Genomic DNA, 19,876 nt, shown 5'->3' with positions numbered 1-19,876 from the left:
ACATGGCAGTCAACTTTACAGTCTGAAAAACTGCGCATGCACTGGCACAAACTCTCCCCGGGGTACGGGTCCCCGTGGGCACAGACTCTCCCCGGGGTACGGGTCCCCGCGGGCACCGACTCTCCCCGGGTTACGGGTCCCCGCGGGCACCGACTCTCCCCGGGGTACGGGTTCCCGCGGGCACGGACTCTCCCCGGGGTGCGGGTCCCCGCGGGCACTGACTCTCCCCGGGGTACGGGTCCCCGTGGGCACAGACTCTCCCCGGGTTACGGGTCCCCGCGGGCACCGACTCTCCCCGGGTTACGGGTCCCCGCGGGCACCGACTCTCCCCGGGGTACGGGTTCCCGCGGGCGCCGACTCTCCCCGGGGTCCGGGTCCCCCGCGGCACCGACTCTCCCCAGGGTACGGGTGCCCACAGGCGCCGACTCTCCCCGGGGTACGGTCCCCACGGGCGCCGACTCTCCCCGGTGTACAGGTCCCCGCGGGCGCCGACTCTCCCCGGGGTACGGGTCCCCACGGGCGCCGACTCTCCCCGGGGTACGGGTCCCCACGGGCACCGACTCTCCCCGGGGTACGGGTCCCCACGGGCGCCGACTCTCCCCTGGGTACGGGTCCCCCGCGGGCTCCGACTCTCCCCGGGGTACGGGTCCCCACGGGCGCCGACTCTCCCCTGGGTACGGGTCCCCACGGGCGCCGACTCTCCCCTGGGTACGGGTCCCCGTGAGCACCGACTCTCCCTGGGTACGGGTCCCCACGGGCGCCGACTCTCCCCGGTGTACAGGTCCCCGCGGGCACCGACTCTCCCGGGGTACGGGTCCCCACGGGCACCGACTCTCCCCGGGGTACGGGTCCCCACGGGGCACCGACTCTCCCCGGGGTACGGGTCCCCGCGGGCGCCGACTCTCCCCGGGGTACGGGTCCCACAGGCACCGAATCTCCCTGGGGTACGCGTCCCCGCGGGCACCGACTCTCCCCCCGGGGTACGGGTCTCGCGGGCACCGACTCTCCCCGGGGTACGGGTCCCCCACGGGCGCCCGACTCTCCCCGGGGTACGGGTCCCCGCGGGGCGCCGACTCTCCCCAGGGTACGGGTCCCCGCGGGGCACCGAATCTCCCCGGGTTATGGGTCCCCCGCGGGCACCGACTCTCCCCGGGGTACGGGGTCCCGACGGGCGCCGACTCACCCCGGGGTACGGGCGCCGACTCTCCCCGGGGGTACGGGTCCCCGCAGGCACCGACTCTCCCCGGGGTACGGGTCCCCGCGGGGCGCCGTCTCTCCCCGGGGTACGGGTTCCCACGGGCGCCGACTCTCCCTGGGGTACGGGTCCCCGCGGGCGCTGACTCTCCCGGGGTACGGGTCCCCGCGGGCGCCGTCTCTCCCCGGGGTACGGGTTCCCACGGGCGCCGACTCTCCCTGGGGTACGGGTCCCCGCGGGCGCTGACTCTCCCCGGGGTACGGGTCCCCGCGGGCGCCGTCTCTCCCCGGGGTACGGGTTCCCACGGGCGCCGACTCTCCCCGGGGTACGGTCCCCGCGGGCGCTGACTCTCCCCGGGGGTACGGGTCCCCGCGGGCGCTGACTCTCCCCGGGGTACGGGTTCCCGCGGGCACTGACTGTTGGTCCTTGTTGCCCCCACAGGCGAGGAGTGGCTGGTGCGGAAGGTGGGGGCGTATCTCCCCGGCGCGTACGAGGAGGTGGTGTACGTGGTGAATGCTTACGTGCTGACGGAGAAGGTGTGTAACCGGTGGGGGTTGCGGGGGAAGTCGCAGGGAGGGGTCGGGGGGACAGAGCCCCTGATCTTGTGGGAGGGCGGCTAGGACTCTACGTGTAAGAGAGTTGGGGGGTCCCAGGACCACACGTCTAGTGGGAGGAGGGTGGGGAGGGAGGAGGGGGCCAGGACCCCTGGTTTGGGGCAGTTGGGGGTCCAGGGACACCTGGTCTAGGAGGAGGGGGCCAGGACCCCTGGTTTGGGGCAGTTGGGGGTCCAGGGACACCTGGTCTAGGAGGAGGGGGCCAGGACCCCTGGTTTGGGAAGGGGACGTTCCGGGACCCCCGTGTCTAGGGCCGGGGCGGTGGGGGATGCTCCGGCGACCCCGGTGTCTGGGGGAGGGGGACGCTCTGGGACCCCCGTGTCTGGGGTCGGGGCGAGGGGGACGCTCCGGGATCGCCGTATCTGGGGCCGGGGGGAGGGGGACGCTCCGGGACCCCTGTGTCTGGAGGTGGGGGACGCTCCGGCGACCCCGGTGTCTGGGGGAGGGTGACGCTGTGGGGCCCCCGTGTCTGGGGCTGGGGGGTGGGGGACGCTCCGGGACCCCCGTGTCTGGGGCTGGGGGGAGGAGGACGCTGTGGGGCCCCCGTGTCTGGGGCTGGGGGGTGGGGGACGCTCCGGGACCCCCGTGTCTGGGGCCGGGGGGAGGAGGACGCTCCGGGACCCCCGTGTCTGGGGCCGGGGGGGAGGGGGATGCTCCGGGACCCCAGTGTCTGGGGCCGGGGGGTGGGGGACGCTCCGGGACCCCTGTGTCTGGTGCCGGGGGGAGGGGGGGACGCTCCGGTACCCCTGTGTCTGGTGCCGGGGGGAGGGGGACGCTCCGGGACCCCCGTGTCTGGGGCCGGGAGGGAGGGGGACGCTCCGAGACCTCCGTGTCTGGGGCCGGGGAGAGGGGGACGCTCCGGGACCCCCGTGTCTGGGACCGGGGGTGTGGGGGATGCTCCGGCAACCCCGGTGTCTGGGGGAGGGGGACGCTCTGGGACCCCCGTGTCTGGGGCCTGGGGGAGGGGAACGTTCCGGGACCCCTGTGTCTGGGGCCGGGGGGAGGGGGACGCTCAGGGACCCCCGTGTCGGGGGGTGGGGGACGCTCCGGGACCCCTGTGTCTGGTGCCGGGGGGAGGGGGACGCTCCGGGACCTCCGTGTCTGGGGCCGGGAGGGAGGGGGACGCTCCGAGACCTCCGTGTCTGGGGCCGGGGAGAGGGGGACGCTCCGGGACGCCCGTGTCTGGGACCGGGGGTGTGGGGGATGCTCCGGCAACCCCGGTGTCTGGGGGAGGGGGACGCTCTGGGACCCCCGTGTCTGGGGCCTGGGGGAGGGGAACGTTCCGGGACCCCTGTGTCTGGGGCCGGGGGGAGGGGGACGCTCGGGGACCCCCGTGTCTGGGGGAGGAGTTTGGGGGACGCTCCGGGACCCCCGTGTCGGGGGGGGAGGGGGACGCTGAGGGACCCCCATGTCGGGGGGAGGGGGACCTACCGGGACCCCCATGTCTGAGGGAGGGGGGACGCTCTGGGACCCCGGTGTCTGGGGTAGGGGGACGCTCCGGGACCCCCGTGTCGGGGGGAGGGAGACGCGCCGGGACCCCCGTGTCGGGGGGAGGGAGACGCTCCGGGACCCCCGTGTCTGGGGGAAGGGGGATGCTCCGGGACCCCCGTGTCTGGGGGAGGGGGACGCTCCGGGACCCCCGTGTCTGGGGGAAGGGGGATGCTCCGGGACCCCCGTGTCTGGGGGAAGGGGGATGCTCCGGGACCCCCGTGTCTGGGGGGTCGGGGGACGCTCCGGGACCCCCGTGTCTGGGGGAAGGGGGGATGCTCCGGGACCCCCGTGTCTGGGGGAAGGGGGATGCTCCGGGACCCCCCGTGTCTGGGGGGAAGGGGGATGCTCCAAGACCCCCCGTGTCTGAGGGGGGATTGGGGGACGCTCTGGGACCCCTGTGTCTGGGGGAGGGGGGAGGGGGACGCTCCGGGACCCCTGTGTCTGGGGGAGGGGGGAGGGGGACGCTCCGGGACCCCCCGTGTCTAGGGCTGGGGGTAGGAGGACGCTCCGTGACCCCCGTGTCTGGGGGAGGGGGACGCTCCGTGACCCCCGTGTCTGGGGGAGGGGGACGCTCCGTGACCCCCGTGTCTGGGGGGAGGGGGGACGCTCCGAGACCCCCATGTCTGGGGGGAGGGGGACGCTCCGGGACCGCCGTGTCTGGGTCTGGGGGAGGGGGGACGCTGCGGGGACCCCCCCCCCCCCCCCCGTGTCTGGGGGTCGGGGGACGCTCCGGTACCCCCGTGTCTGGGGGAGGGGGGGGAGGCGGACGCTCCGGGACCCCCGTGTCTGGGGGGAGGACGCCGCTCCGGGACCCCTATGTCTGGGGGAGGGGGATGCTCCGAGACCCCCGTGTCTGGGGGAGGGGGGACGCTCCGGGACCCCCCTTGTCTGGGGCCGGGGGCGGGGGGGGGACGCTCCGGGACCCCCATGTCTGGGGCCGGGGTGAGGGGGATGCTCCGGGACCCCCGTGTCTGGGGGGAGGGGGACGTTCCGGGACCCCCGTGTCTGCGGCCGGTGGGTAGAACATGCTCCGGGACCCCCGTGTCTGGGGGAGAGGATGGGGGGATGCTCCGGGACCCCCCCTTGTCTGGGGCCGGGGGGAGGGGGACGCTCTGGGACCCCCGTGTCGGGGGGAGAGGAACGCTCCGAGACTCCTGTGTCTGGGGGAGGGGGGTGGGGCCGCTCCAGGACCCCCATGTCTGGGGCCGGGGTGAGGGGGATGCTCCGAGACCCCCGTGTCTGGGGGGAGGGGGACGTTCCGGGACCCGTGTCTGCGGCCGGTGGGGTAGGGCACACTCCGGGGACCCCTGTGTCCGGGGGAGGGGATGGGGGATGCTCCGGGACCCCTGTGTCTGGGGGCCGGAGGGAGGGGGGACGCTCCGAGACCTCCGTGTCTGGGGCCGGGGAGTGGGGGACGCTCCGGGACCCCTGTGTCTGGGGCCGGGTTGAGGGGGATGCTCGGGGACGCTGCGGGACCCCCGTGTCTGGGGCCGGGGGGGAGGGGGACGCTCCAGGACACCCCTTGTCTGGGGCCGTGGGGAGGGGGGATGCTCCGGGACCCCCGTGTCTGGGGGCCGGGGGGGAGGGGGACGCTTCCGGGACCCCCGTGTCTGGGGCCGGGGGGAGGGGGACGCTCCAGGACCCCCATGTCTGGGGCCGGGGGGAGGGGGGACGCTCCGGGACCCCCGTGTCTGGGGCCGGGGGGGAGGGGGACGCTCCGGGACCCCCGTGTCTGGGGGCCGGGGGGAGGGGGGGACGCTCCGGGACCCCCGTGTCTGGGGCCGGGGGGAGGGGGACGCTCCAGGACCCCCGTGTCTGGGGCCCGGGGGGAGGGGGACGCTCCGGGACCCCCTTGTCTGCGGCCGGTGGGTAGGGCACGCTCCGGGACCCCCGTGTCTGGGGGTGAGGGGATGGGGGATGCTCCGGGACCCCCCTTGTCTGGGGCCGGTGGGAGGGGGACGCTGCGGGACCCCCGCGTCCGAGTCCACAGCTGCTGAATCCCCTCGGTATTTCCGTAGACCGCTCTCCACCTGCGTGCGTTGCAGACATTTCGGGACAACAAGGACCGGGTGAGGAAGACGGGGCGAGGAATGGCTGATCACCATGGCCGACACAGAGGCTCACATCCCCAACGTCCACGAGGAGGTGGTCGGAGAGGTCACCGTCACCACCCTGAACAGCCGCCAATACTGCGTCATCCTGAACCCAGTGGGAGCCAACGGCAAGCCACAGCTCGGACAGAAGAAAGTGGGTGAAGGTGAGGAGCGTGGGAGGGAGGGAGTGTGGGGGTGAGGAGCGTGGGAGGGAGGGAGTGTGGGGGTGAGGAGCATGGGAGGGAGGGAGTGTGGGGGTGAGGAGCGTGGGAGGGAGGGAGTGTGGGGTGAGGAGGGGAGGGAGTGTGGGGGGTGCAGGAGCGTGGGAGGGAGGGGAGTGTGGGGGTGCAGGAGGGAGGGAGTGTGGGGGTGAGGTGCGTGGGAGGGAGGGAGTGTGGGGGTGCAGGAGCGTGGGAGGGAGGGAGTGTGGGGGTGAGGAGCGTGGGAGGGAGGGAGTGTGGGGGTGCAGGAGGGAGGGAGTGTGGGGGTGCAGGAGCGTGGGAGGGAGGGAGCGTGGGGGTGAGGAGCGTAGGAGGGAGGGAGCGTGGGGGTGCAGGAGCGAGGGAGGGGGAGTGTGGGGGTGCAGGAGCGTGGGAGGGAGGGGAGCGTGGGGTGAGGAGCGTGGGGAGGGAGTGTGGGGGGTGAGGATCATGGGGAGGAGTGTGGGGGTGAGGAGCGTGGGAGGGAGGGAGCGTGGGGGTGAGGATCATGGGGAGGGAGTGTGGGGGGTGAGGAGCGTGGGAGGGAGTGTGGGGGGTGAGGATCATGGGGAGGGAGTGTGGGGGTGAGGGAGCGTGGGAGGGAGTGTGGGGGGTGAGGATCATGGGGAGGGAGTGTGGGGGGTGAGGAGGGTGGGAGGGAGTGTGGGGGGTGAGGAGCGTGGGAGGGAGTGGGGCTGAGGAGCGTGGGAGGGAGGGAGGGGATGGGAGGGAGTGTGAGGGGTGCAGGAGCGTGGGAGGGAGCGTGGGGGTGCAGGAGCGTGGGAGGGAGGGAGTGTGGGGGTGAGGATCGTGGGGAGGGAGTGTGGGGGTGCAGGGAGCGTGGGAGGGAGGGAGCGTGGGGGGGTGCAGGAGCGTGGGAGGGGAGGGAGTGTGGGGGGTGAGGATCGTGGGGGAGGGAGTGTGGGGGGTGAGGATCATGGGGAGGGAGTGTGGGGGTGAGGGAGCGTGGGAGGGAGTGTGGGGGTGAGGAGCGGTGGGAGGGAGTGGGGGCTGAGGAGCGTGGGAGGGAGGGAGTGTGGGGGGTGAGGAGCGTGGGAGGGAGGGAGTGTGGGGGTGCAGGAGTAGGGAGGTAAGGGTGTGGTAAGGAGTGGGGGGAGCGAGAAGTGAGGAGGTATGGAGTGGATGCAGGGGAGGGATATGTACGGAGTGGGGAAGAGATGCGGAGGGAGAGGTAAAGGGGTTAGGGAGTGGAGGGTAGCGGAAGTGGGGAGTAACAGTGGGTGGGAGGGAAGGAGTGGGGGAAGTACATAGTGGGTGAGGGGGGAGGGCATTTGGGGAGGATGAGGAGGGGGAAGGGGAGAAAGGGAGGTTGTGAGGGGGAGGGGCTTGTGTGGGAGGGTGGGGAGGCGGAGGGTTTCGGGGAGGGGGCTGTGATGGGGAGGAGGCTAATCGTCTACCCATAATTAGTAACAATTACGTCTGCACGCCGTAATCATTTCCCACCTCCACATTTATCATGGAAATTCCTATGTAAAGGTGTCATGTTACAGCACCGCCACTGGCCGGATGGTGTAATTGCACCGTGACCTGTTTACATACGGAATCTTCATTATAGAGATGGGCAGAAACGAAAAGATAAGAAAAACAGACTTACATTTCTATAGCGCCTTTCACCACCTCAGGACGTCCCAAAGAGTTTTACAGCCAATGAAGTACTTTTGAAGTGTAGTCACTGTTGTAATGTGGGAAACTCCGCAGCCAATTTGTGCACAGCAAGCTCCCACAAACTGCAACATCGGGGAGGACTCCCTTGTTCTTCGAAATAGTGCCGTGGGATTGCTTACATCCACCTGAGGTGGCGGACGGGGCCTTTGTTTAACATCAAATCCGAAAGACGCCACCTCCGACCGTGCGGCGCTCCTTCAGTACCGCCCCTCTGACCGTGCGGCGCTCCCCCAGCACCGCCCCTCCGACAGTGCGGCGCTCCCCCAGCACCGCCCCTCCGACAGTGCGCCGCTCCCTCAGCACCGCCCCTCCGACAGTGCGCCGCTCCCCCAGCACCGCCCCCCGACAGTGCGCCGCTCCCCCAGCACCGCCCCTCCGACAGTGCGCCGCTCCCCCAGCACCGCCCCTCCGACAGTGCGCCGCTCCCCCAGCACCGCCCCTCCGACAGTGCGCCGCTCCCTCAGCACCGCCCCTCCGACAGTGCGCCGCTCCCTCAGCACCGCCCCTCCGACAGTGCGCCGCTCCCTCAGCACCGCCCCTCCGACAGTGAGGCGCTCCCTCAGCACCGCCCCTCCGACAGTGCGCCGCTCCCCCAGCACCGCCCCTCCGACAGTGCGCCGCTCCCCCAGCACCGCCCCTCCGACAGTGCGCCGCTCCCCCAGCACCGCCCCTCCGACAGTGCGCCGCTCCCCCAGCACCGCCCCTCCGACAGTGCGGCGCTCCCTCAGCACCGCCCCTCCGACAGTGCGCCGCTCCCCCAGCACCGCCCCTCCGACAGTGAGGCGCTCACTCAGCACCGCCCCTCCGACAGTGCGCCGCTCCCCCAGCACCGCCCCTCCGACAGTGCGCCGCTCCCCCAGCACCGCCCCTCCGACAGTGCGCCGCTCCCCCAGCACCGCCCCTCCGACAGTGCGCCGCTCCCCCAGCACCGCCCCTCCGACAGTGCGCCGCTCCCCCAGCACCGCCCCTCCGACAGTGCGCCGCTCCCCCAGCACCGCCCCTCCGACAGTGCGCCGCTCCCCCAGCACCGCCCCTCCGACAGTGCGCCGCTCCCTCAGCACCGCCCCTCCGACAGTGAGGCGCTCCCTCAGCACCGCCCCTCCGACAGTGCGCCGCTCCCCCAGCACCGCCCCTCCGACAGTGCGCCGCTCCCCCAGCACCGCCCCTCCGACAGTGCGCCGCTCCCCCAGCACCGCCCCTCCGACAGTGCGCCGCTCCCCCAGCACCGCCCCTCCGACAGTGCGCCGCTCCCCCAGCACCGCCCCTCCGACAGTGCGGCGCTCCCTCAGCACCGCCCCTCACAGTCCCCCTTCACTTTCTCTTGCTGTGGTGGGTTGCTCTCTAACGGCTCTGTGTGATTTCCTCGCAGGGTGAGAAGTCCTTCTTCCTTCAGCCTGTGGAGGTGTTGGAGGACGGGATTCAGGGTGTCTACGTCCTGTCGGAGGAGCAAGCACTGATCCTTAAATCCTTTGAGGCTTTTGTCGACAAAGACTCGGTGAGTATGTGACAGAAGTGGTGGAGGCTGTCATCCCTTCTCCGCCTCTCTGTCTCACTGTCCTGTTCGCCCTCTCCATGCTTCCCTCACGCTCTCTCTATCCTTCCCCCTCTGCCTCTGTCTCTCTCTCTCTATCCTCCTCTCACTCATTTTCCAAAATTCCATAGTTTCTAGAACGGTTCCCGCGGATTGGAAGGTAGCAAATGTAACCCCGCTATTTAAGAAAGGAGGGAGAGAGAAAACGGGGAACTACAGACCAGTTAGCCTGACATCAGGAGCAGGGAAAATGCTAGAATCTATTATTAAGGACGTGGTAACAGGGACTTAGAAAATAATAATAGGATTGGGCCGAGTCAACATGGATTTATGAAAGAGAAATCATGTTTGATGAATCTGTGAGAGTTTTTGAGGTTGTAACTAGCAGAATAGATAAGGGGGAACCAGTGGATGTGGTGTATCTGGATTTTCAGAAGGCATTCGATAAGATGCAACACAAGAGGTTATTAAACAACATTAGGGCTCATGGGATTGGGGGTAATATACTGGCATGGATCGAGGATTGGTTAACGGACAGAAAACAGAGAGTAGGAGTAAGCGGGCCAGTTTCGGGTTGGCAGGCTGTAACTAGTGGGGTACCGCAAGGATCAGTGCTTGGGCCTTGTGGTAAACCACTGTATTGTATATTGCCACCTCTGGGTGGCGCTGTGTATGGAGGCATGCCTCAGCTGACTCCACCCACCACTGTGTGGGTTTCGTTCAGACTTGTTCAGTCACTCACGAAGAAGCATGGTCTCTTAGCTAATAAAAGCCTTATTCATCTCTTCTTTCGACTCATCATCTCTTCTTCGACTCATCACCTTTTATGAAGTAATTGATAAGCGTATCAATTTTATTAGCTAAAAGTTAAATGGCGACACCTGAGGAGCAACAACAGCAACGGATACAGCAGACATTGCTGAGAGCCCTCAGACCACCACGCCTGGACCTCGACCCTCAAGATGTGGGTGCATCAGCCAAGTTTGAACACTGGCTGAGCTGCTTTGAATCCTTCCTCGCAATCTCACAGGTTACAGAGGAGGATCACAAACTGAAAATTTTGACCGCCCAGGTGAGCCATCAAGTATATATGCTAATCCGGGACTCTAATACGTACGTGGCGGCCCTCGAGCTACTAAAAGGGCAATATACGCGCCCAGTGAACACAATTTACGCCCGACACCTCTTGGGATCCCGCAGGCAGCAACCGGGAGAATCGGTAGGGGCATTTGCACGGGCGCTACTGGCACTCTGCAGAGACTGCGATTGTAAAGTGGTAACGGCTGTGGAGCACGCGCAGGGACTCGCCTGTGATGCCTTCGTCAGGGGCCTCCAGTCAGACCACACCCGGCAGAGACTGCTAGAAAGCAAGGAACCCGACCTGAAGACGGCCATTGCCCTTGCGCTCTCGTTAGAGGAGGCCCACCGAAACCTCGAGGCATACCCCCGTAATGGCGCCGAGACATGGCAATCGAAACCGTGGGACACGGGACCGCCGCCCCCGGCACCAACCGCTGCAGCGACCCAACCGAGACAGCAGCCTCCGGTAAGAACTGCTTCGATGCCCAGTAACCAGGCCCAAAAATGCTATTTCTGTGGCCAGTTAAAACATCCCAGAGCGCACTGCCCAGCTAAGACAGCTACCTGCTCGGGCTGCGGGAAGAAAGGCCATTACGCTAACGCCTGCAAGGGGAAGCCAGCCAGCAGCGCAGCGTGCGGGCCGTGGGAGCAGCCATCTTATCCGCCATTTTGTGTACCCCCGGCCGCATGGCATCCGCCGCCATCGTATCCAACGCACTCAACCGCCATTTCGTCACCGGAACCGACCACCGTCTCGGCGGATGACTATAGTGACTCACTAAGCCACATACTGGCCTCCGTGACGCTGGATCAAGCCCTCCCTCACCATCTATCCAGCTCCATGATGGATATCGCGGTAAACGGCCGCGCCACCAGTTGCCTGATCGACAGCGGGAGCACAGAGAGTTTCGTCCACCCCGACACGGTACGTAGCCACTCCCTCACGATTCTGCCAACGCACCATCGCATTTCTATGGCGTCCAAGTCCCAGTCAATGGACATCAGCGGCTACTGTGTGGTGACCCTGTCAGTAGGGGGCACTGAATATCAAAAATTTAAACTGCTAGTCCTGCCCCGTCTTTGCGCTGCCGTCCTGCTAGGGTTGGATTTTCAGTGCCACCTTAAGAGTGTCACACTAGCATACGGTGGACCCCTCCCCCCACTCACAGTCTGCAACCAACGGCTGAACCTAACGTACAATAAGGAAAAATGTATGTTTCACACCAAGCGCCTGGCCATCCTCGGCTGCGTGGTGGAGAACGGAGTCATCGGGCCCGACCCCGACAGAATGCGCCCCCTAATGGAGCTACCCCTTCCCCACTGCCAAAAAGCACTGAAGAGATGCCTGGGGTTTTTCTCCTACTACGCCCAGTGGGTGCCCCTCTATGCAGACAAAGCCAGGCCCCTCATCAAAGCCACCTCCTTCCCCCTGACACCAGAGGCGTGTGCAGCCTTCACTCTTATCAAGAACGATATCGCGAAGGCCGCAATGCACGCGGTGGATGAGTCCATCCCCTTCCAAGTGGAGAGCGATGCCTCCGACTTCGCCCTAGCCGCGACCCTTAACCAGGCGGGCAGACCCGTGGCCTTTTTCTCAAGGACCCTCCAGGGCCCCGAGACGAGACACTCCTCCGTCGAAAAGGAGGCCCAGGCTATTGTAGAAGCGGTGCGTCACTGGAGGCATTACCTGGCCGGGAAACGATTTACCCTGCTCACTGACCAGCGTTCAGTAGCTTTTATGTTTAATAATAAGCAGAGGGGTAAAATCAAGAACGACAAGATCTTGAGGTGGAGAATCGAACTCTCCACCTACAATTATGATATCTTGTATCGGCCAGGGAAACTCAATGAGCCCCCAGATGCCCTATCACGTGGTACATGCGCCAACGCGCAGAGTGATAGGCTGCAGTCCCTCCACAATGACCTCTGCCACCCGGGGGTCACCAGGTTTTTCCATTTTATCAAATCCCGTAACCTGCCCTACTCCATCGAGGAGGTCAGGACCATGACCAAGAGCTGCCAAATCTGCGCCGAGTGCAAACCGCACTTCTATAGGCCGGACAGAGCAAGCCTGATCAAGGCCACCCGCCCCTTCGAACGCCTGAGCGTCGATTTTAAAGGGCCCCTCCCCTCCTCTGACCGCAATGTGTACTTCCTCAACATAGTTGATGAGTACTCCCGTTTCCCGTTCGCCATCCCTTGCCCAGACATGACCAGTACCACGGTCATCAAGTGTCTGAATGACATCTTCGCTCTGTTCGGGTTCCCCAGCTATATACATAGCGACAGGGGCTCATCGTTCATGAGCGACGAACTTCGGCAGTACCTGCTAACAAGAGGTATCGCCACGAGCAGGACCACCAGTTACAACCCCCGGGGGAACGGCCAGGTGGAAAGGGAGAACGCGACGGTTTGGAAGGCAGTCCTCTTAGCACTAAAATCTAAGGGCCTTCCGACCTCCCGCTGGCAGGAGGTCCTCCCTGCAGCGCTCCACTCCATTCGGTCACTGCTTTGTACTGCCACTAATGCGACCCCTCATGAGAAAATGTTCGTTTTCCCCCGGAAGTCTACATCGGGAACCTCGCTACCGGCATGGTTGACTTCTCCTGGGCCCGTCCTACTGCGGAGGCACGTGAGGACGCATAAAACGGACCCCCTGGTCGAGCGGGTGCACCTCCTACACGCCAACCCCCAGTATGCCTGGGTGACATACCCAGACGGGCGGGAGGACACGGTCTCCATACGAGATCTCGCACCCTCGGGTACCCCTGAATTACCACCGTTATCCCCCTTACCACCGTTATCCCCCTTACCACTGTTATCCCCCACCACCCCTCCCAACCCAACCCTTGCAGACGGCATGCCAAAGCCCCAGGAATCTTCGCCAACCACCCAGACACCAGACCCGACGTCGGATGCTGTAACACCACCGCCGCCACCACGACGATCAGGACGTCAGACAAGGCCTCCTGATAGACTTAACTTGTAGTACCCTTCACCCCGCCGGACTTCACATTAAACAAGGGGTGAATGTGGTAAACCACTGTATTGTATATTGCCACCTCTGGGTGGCGCTGTGTATGGAGGCATGCCTCAGCTGACTCCACCCACCACTGTGTGGGTTTCGTTCAGACTTGTTCAGTCACTCACGAAGAAGCATGGTCTCTTCTTAGCTAATAAAAGCCTTATTCATCTCTTCTTTCGACTCATCATCTCTTCTTCGACTCATCACCTTTTATGAAGTAATTGATAAGCGTATCAGGCCTCAGCTATTCACAATCTATATCAATGATTTGGATGAGGGGACCAAATGTAATATATCCAAGTTTGCTGATGATACAAAGCTGGGTGGGAATGTAAGTTGTGAGGAGGATGCAAGGAGGCTTCAAGGGGATATAGACAGGCTAAGTGAGTGGGCAATGTTGTATCCGTGTGTTAATGGAGACACGGAATGCAGGAGTTGGTTTCACAGGTGTTTACTGAACAAAGTCTGGAGGTGAACTAACAGATACAAGACACTATACAGGCTTATATAGCCCGAGTGGCCATTACTGGCATTACAGTACACGGGCTCTTAAAGGCACATACACCACAATTCCTCCCCTTTTAGACAACCAGTACATAACATTTTAAGTAATCATTAATTAACATGTTACAAGAACAATAATCTACACATTTGCTGCAGTTAATCAATTATAAGTCAGTCTCTCTGGAGGCTTCCTGACTCGGTCCGGATAACGCCTCGGTGGTGTAGTAGGTTCTTTTGGCAAGGTTGATTCGGCTTGAATGCCAGTGTCGGGTTCATCTGGTTCCAGTATCACCGGATCAGAGGTAGATACTATGGGTATCTCTGCTTCATCATTAGGCGTATAGAGTTGTGGTGTAGGTTGTCCCTTTTCGGATGACTCTATGATCTGGTCAGCATGGCGCCTTATTATGCTTTCACCAATGTCCACGGTATACATCAGCGGTCCTAGTCGTGTGCAGATAGTTCCAGGCTGCCATTTCTTGGTACGGTAGTCCCGGGCCAAAACTTGTTGACTTATCTGGAAGGTTCTAGTTGGCCTTTCATTCATGCCTTGAAATTGCCAGTTCTCTACGTCCCTTCTGATGTTTGGCTTGATCAAATCCAGCCGGCACCTCAGGCTTCTATTGAAGAACATCATGGTGGGAGTTTGGTTTGTAACCACATGTGTTGCATTCCTGTATGCAAACAAGAAGTTATCTACCTTATGCCGTAGATTTATGTCTTCATTACCCATGGCCTTTATGGCCTTCTTGAAGGTCTGGACAAACCTTTCAGCCAATCCATTGGTGGTGGGATGGTATGGGGCGGACGTGTAGTGCTTAACCCCATTGTTTCTTAAGAACTTCCTGAATTCTTCGGACACAAATTGCGGTCCATTATCAGAACAGATCTGTTCAGGCAGCCCATTCCTGGCAAATATGGTCCTTAATACTGTGATGGTTTTTTCCGTGGTGGTGGAGGACATCTTTATTACCTCCGGCCACTTGGAGTGTGCATCAACCGCGATTAAGAACATTGAGTCCATAAATGGACCAGCAAAGTCGATGTGTACCCTTTGCCATGGAGATGAGGGCCACTCCCATGGATGTAGAGGGGCTTGTGGTGGGGCGTTTTGGACCTTCTGGCATCCTAGGCAGCTCTTGGTCATTTCTTCGATGTCTCCATCGATACCTGGCCACCACACAAACGCTCTGGCTAAGTTCTTCATTTTCACTCCACCCAGATGCCCCTCGTGAAGCTCCTTTAGCACTTTATCCTGGAGTTTGGGTGGAATCACCACTCTGGATCCACACATCAAGGTTCCTCGGCACACTGACAGCTGTTCTCTTCTTTGCGAGAATGCTGGCAACAGTGGTTTGCCATGTGCTGGCCATCCCTTCACTGTTAAATCGTAGACTCGTGAGAGAGTCGGGTCATTTCTCGTTTCCTTTTCAATGGCAGAATTTGTTACTGGTAGACATTCCACTATGGTTGAGTGGAACATCTCCATTGACTGGGTCCACTGTAGGTGCCTCTTCTACCGTTGGCAACGGTAGGCGCGATAAACCGTCAGCATTCCCATGCTGTTTTGATCCTTTGTATTCTATGTCATATTGGTGTGCCCCTAGGAAAAGGGACCACCTCTGTAGCCTTTGCGCTGTCATAATGGGGACACCTTTTTTAGGGTTGAATATGGAGACGAGGGGTTGATGGTCAGTCAACAAGGTAAATTTTTGTCCGTGTAGGTAATGGTTGAATTTCTTCACTCCCCATACCAGGCTGAGTGCTTTCCTGTCGATCTGGGCATAGTTACGCTCAGCTGAGTTCAATGAGCGTGACGCAAAAGCTATCGGCCGCTCCGAGCCATCAGGGAATCTATGCGATAATACTGCTCCTACACCGTAAGGGGATGCATCGCACGCCAGTCTGATTGGCAGTGATGGGTTGTAATGAGCCAACACTTCCCTGGACGTGATCAAGCCTTTGCATTTATGGAAGGCACGTTTACAGTCTTCGCTCCATTTCCAAATTACTCCCGTTTGTAGCAGTGCGTTAAGAGGGTGCAGAAGAGTTGACAAGTTCGGTAAAAATTTATGATAGTAATTTATCAATCTCAGGAACGACCTTAATTGTGAGACATTTTCAGGTGCTGGGGCTTTTATGACCGCTTCAATTTTTTCAGGTGACTTATGCAACCCTTCCTCGTTAATTATGTGGCCACAATATGATATTTGTTTCTGGAAAAATTCGCACTTGGGGCGATTTGCTCGTAGGCCCCGTTCTCTCAACCTAGTGAGCACCTGCTCCAAATTGGCAAGGTGCTCGTTGTCGTTTTCTCCTGTTACAAGGATGTCGTCTCGGTAGCATTGAGTCCCCGGAATCCCTTGGAGGACTTGCTCCATAGCTCTTTGCCAGATAGCTGGAGCGGATGCTACTCCGAAAACCAGTCGATTGTACTGGTACAGGCCTTTGTGTGTATTTATCGTGAGATACTTTTTAGAGGCCTCTTCAACCTCCATCTGTAGATATGCTTGTGCCAAGTCAATTTTGGTGAAACGTTTCCCTCCGGGTAGTGAGGCGAAAATATCTTCTGTACCGTGTGAAGGACCGGGTTTACAGTCACCTCGAAGTCCCCACAGATGCGAATTTTTCTCTGTTCTTCAGATTTATCATTATTCAACGTTTTCTTCATGACCGGGACGATGGGTGTTGCCCACTCGCTCCAATCTATCTTGGATAATACGCCTGCCTTTTCCAAATTCTCCAGCTCTGCCTCGACTGCTGGACGAATTGCATATGGCACCGGCCTTGCCTTAAAAAACTTGGGAATTGCCGCATCTTCCACTTTTATTGAGGCGGTGACGCCTTTCAAGGTTCCTAGTTCCTGTTGAAACACTTCCTTGGCGTTAGCCAAGATGTCTTTTAATCATTCAGGTATGACATCATCATTTTTTTTTTTTGCTGGTCACCGTCAGTGCCTAAATGGAGTGCCAGTCTAAACGTATCTTCCTGATCCATTCACGTCCCAACAGCGGTGGACCACCATCTTGCAGAACGTATAAATACAACTTCTGTATTTCCTTGCCGTTGTATACAACAGGCACCCTTATTTTCCCTTTGGGGTATACTTTCTGCCCCGTATATGTTTTCAAGATAATGGATGTGTCTTTCAAATGTATATGCGGAAATAGCCGCTCGTAATCCCATCGACTTATGACGGTCAGAGCTGATCCTATATCTAGCTCCATTTTAACTGGGGACCCCGCTATCGTGAGGGTAACCCAAATGGTCTGGTAATCTTCTTTGGCAATTACATTATGTAATTTGAGACAGCTTAGTCTCTTGTTTCCGGAGTCGCTATCGCTCTTCTGGTCTTCGGAGCTACTGTCCGTCATCATTTGTACCTTTCTGTACTTTTCCTTATTGATTTTTTTCCTGTCCGTGGATTTTTTGTTTCCAGATCGGCATACACGTGCAATGTGTCCAATCTTTCCGCATTGCCTGCATGCTTTGTCGTTGAACCAGCAGTCCCTCTGGTCATGGGTGGATCTGCCGCAGCGATAACATCTCTCGAAACCCTGTGTCATTTCATGGGTGCCGAAGTCCTGTGGCTTTTGCTGTATCTCTGCAGCTCCTCTTGCGGCTGCTTCGTATGATACAGCCACACTGAAAGCCTTGTCCAGTGTCAAATCTTTCTCAGAAAGTAGCCTTTTCTGTGTTCCTTCACTTAGGAGACCGCAGACGAATTTGTCTCGAAGAGAATCTGCCAGTCCTGCCCCGAATTGGCAGTGCTTTGATAGCTTCCTTAATTCGGTGAGGTAATCAGCGTTACTTTCATTCTTGTGCTGATTCCTCCTGAAGAATTTGAATCGTTCCGCTATCAGCAGCGGTGTTGGATTTAAGTGCTCCTGTAGGGTATCAACAATCTCCTTAAAATTCTTGTCCTTCGGTTTGGCTGGAGTGATTAATTTTCGTAACAGCCCGTATGTCTTTGCGCCCATTAGATTTAGGAGTATCGATGCCTTATCATCCTCTATTTCATTTGCTGTGCAATATACCTCCACTCTTTCCACATATGTGGTCCAATCCTCTATATCGCTATCGAAATCAGTAATATTGCCAGTCTTGGGCATCCTGAAAAAAAAATGGCGCCTCCCGCGCTTTCATTTCTTCCCCGCAGAAAAAAAATGGCGCCTCCCGCGCTTTCCCGCCACTGCCGCTTCTGACAACGCTGTTCTCCGCGGTTTTTATTTACATAGGTATTTTTAATAGGTGGAGACTCGTTCCCGCCGGACTCTCTGGGACTTTTCCCTCCCTCTGCTTGGTCCGAACGCCGACCTGCTTTGCAGCGCCGGCCATCTCCCGAGTGCTCCACCCTCTGTCTCCGTTTGCCTCCACCTTCGCTGCTCGGCCCCGCTGCAGAGCCAGCCGATGGAGCCCCAGCCCGACGCCCAGGAAGGATTCGTGCAGTACCTGCCACCAGCTCGGCCAACTGGTGAAACCACAGTTTAAAAAAAAAATTTCTTCCTTGTTTTTCTTCGACTTTCGTCTGAGGAATCGATCTCCTTGAGGTGCTGCCGAATTGCAGGTAAGTCCGTTTCCAATTCGTCGCCACTGTTGTATCCGTGTGTTAATGGAGACACGGAATGCAGGAGTTGGTTTCACAGGTGTTTACTGAACAAAGTCTGGAGGTGAACTAACAGATACAAGACACTATACAGGCTTATATAGCCCGAGTGGCCATTACCGGCATTACAGTACACAGGGGCTCTTAAAGGCACATACACCACAGGCAAGGACATGACAAATGGAGTATAATGTGGAGAAATGTGAAGTTATCCACTTTGGTGGGAAAAATAGAAAAGCAGAGTATTTTTTAAATGGTGAGAGATTGGGAAATGTTGGTGTTCAGAGGGACCTGGGTGTCCTTGTACACGAATCACTGAAAGTTAACATGCAGGTACAGCAAGCAATTAGGAAAGCAAATGGTATGTTGGCCTTTATTACAAGAGGATTTGAGTATAAGAGTAAAGATGTCTTACTGCAATTATATAGGGCCCTGGTGAGACCACACCTGGAGTATTGTGTACAGTTTTGGTCTCCTTACCGAAGGAAGGATATACTTGCCATAGAGGGAGTGCAACGAAGGTTCACCAGACTGATTCCTGGGATGGGGGGATTGTCCTGTGAGGAGAGATTGAGTAGACTAGGCCTATATTCTCCAGAGTTTAGAAGAATGAGAGGTGATCTCATTGAAACATACAAAATTCCTACAGGGCTTGACAGGGTAGATGCAGGGAGGATGTTTCCCCTGGCTGGGGAGTCTAGAACCAGGGGTCACAGTCTCAGAATAAGGGATCGGCCATTTAGGACTGAGATGAGGAGGAATTTCTTCACTCAGAGGGCGGTGAATCTTTGGAATTCTCTGCCCCAGAGGGCTGTGGAGGCTCAGTCGTTGAGTATATTCAAGGCTGAGATCGATAGATTTTTGGACTCGAGGGGAATCGAGGGATATGGAGATCGGGCGGGAAAGTGGAGTTGAGGTCGACGATCAGCCATGATCTTATTGAATGGCAGAGCAGGCTCGAGGGGCCGAATGGCCGACTCCTGCTCCTATTTCTGATGTTCTTATGTTCTCAATCTCTCTCTATCCTTCCTCCTCTCTTTCACTCGCCTCACTCACTCACTCTATCTCTCTCTCTTTCTCACTCTGTCTCTAGGAGGGGAAGGACATTGCCCGTAAGCCGGGAGATCGATGGATGATCCGAGGTCCCGTGGAATATGTGCCTCCGGTGGAGGTGGAGGTTCTGTTCCAGCGAGAGGCCATCCCACTGGACGAGAACGAGGGCATCTACGTCCGGGACATAAAAAGTGGCAAGGTGAGTGCCGGAGAAAGAGAGAGAGAGAGAGTGGGCACGGTGCGTGCCAGAGAGAGAGAGAGAGAGAGAGAGCGTGGGCACGGTGAGTGCCAGAGAGAGAGAGAGTGGGCACGGTGAGATTCCTAGATGAGATTAAAGATCTAGATATTATCTTTTTACAGGAAACCTGGTGTAGAGGAGAAGGACACACTGGCTGTCCCATTGGGTACACAGAGCTGGTGGTCCCCTCCAATAAATTGCCAGGAGTAACCCAGGGCAGAGAATCTGGAGGCATACTGATTTGGATTAAAGCAGAGCTTAGGAATTACATTAAATTTATAAAAAAGGGCGAAAACCACTTATGGCTCAAAATTAAGAGGGGCATCATCTCTGCATGAAAGATGTTTTCATTTGCACACTATATATCACCCCGACAGAATCCCCGTACTTCAAAGAGGACACCTTCTCCAACATAGAGAGGGAGATTATCCAATTCCAGGCCCAGGGAAATGTGTTGATCTGTGGGGACCTCCACTCAAGAACTGGCGAAGAACCAGACTTCACCAATAATCAGGGGAATAACTACATATTTGGGAATAACCACTTTGATCTCCCTTCCC

General features: G+C 59.7%; 1 pseudogene across 1 annotated transcript in view; it reads left to right on the top strand.

Annotated features, from left to right (window-relative positions):
- The window catches only part of LOC147094620 (major vault protein-like), a 30,193-nt pseudogene extending 10,784 nt beyond the window's left edge, over positions 1–19,409 (top strand). The window contains exons 5-8 of the transcript XR_015074673.1: positions 1,637–1,731; positions 5,319–5,580; positions 8,649–8,774; positions 19,119–19,409. The product of XR_015074673.1 is annotated as a major vault protein-like (transcript). The remainder of the gene's footprint in view (positions 1–1,636; positions 1,732–5,318; positions 5,581–8,648; positions 8,775–19,118) is intronic.
- Positions 19,410–19,876: the final 467 nt, after the last annotated feature.

Source organism: Somniosus microcephalus, unplaced genomic scaffold (genome assembly GCF_052327205.1).
Source record: "Somniosus microcephalus isolate GS21.2 unplaced genomic scaffold, FLI_Smic_1.0 unresolved_chr1, whole genome shotgun sequence".
Taxonomy (NCBI): Eukaryota; Metazoa; Chordata; class Chondrichthyes; order Squaliformes; family Somniosidae; genus Somniosus; species Somniosus microcephalus.
The sequence above is the reverse complement of the archived record's forward strand: the minus strand, read 5'-3'. Positions and strand labels throughout refer to the sequence as shown.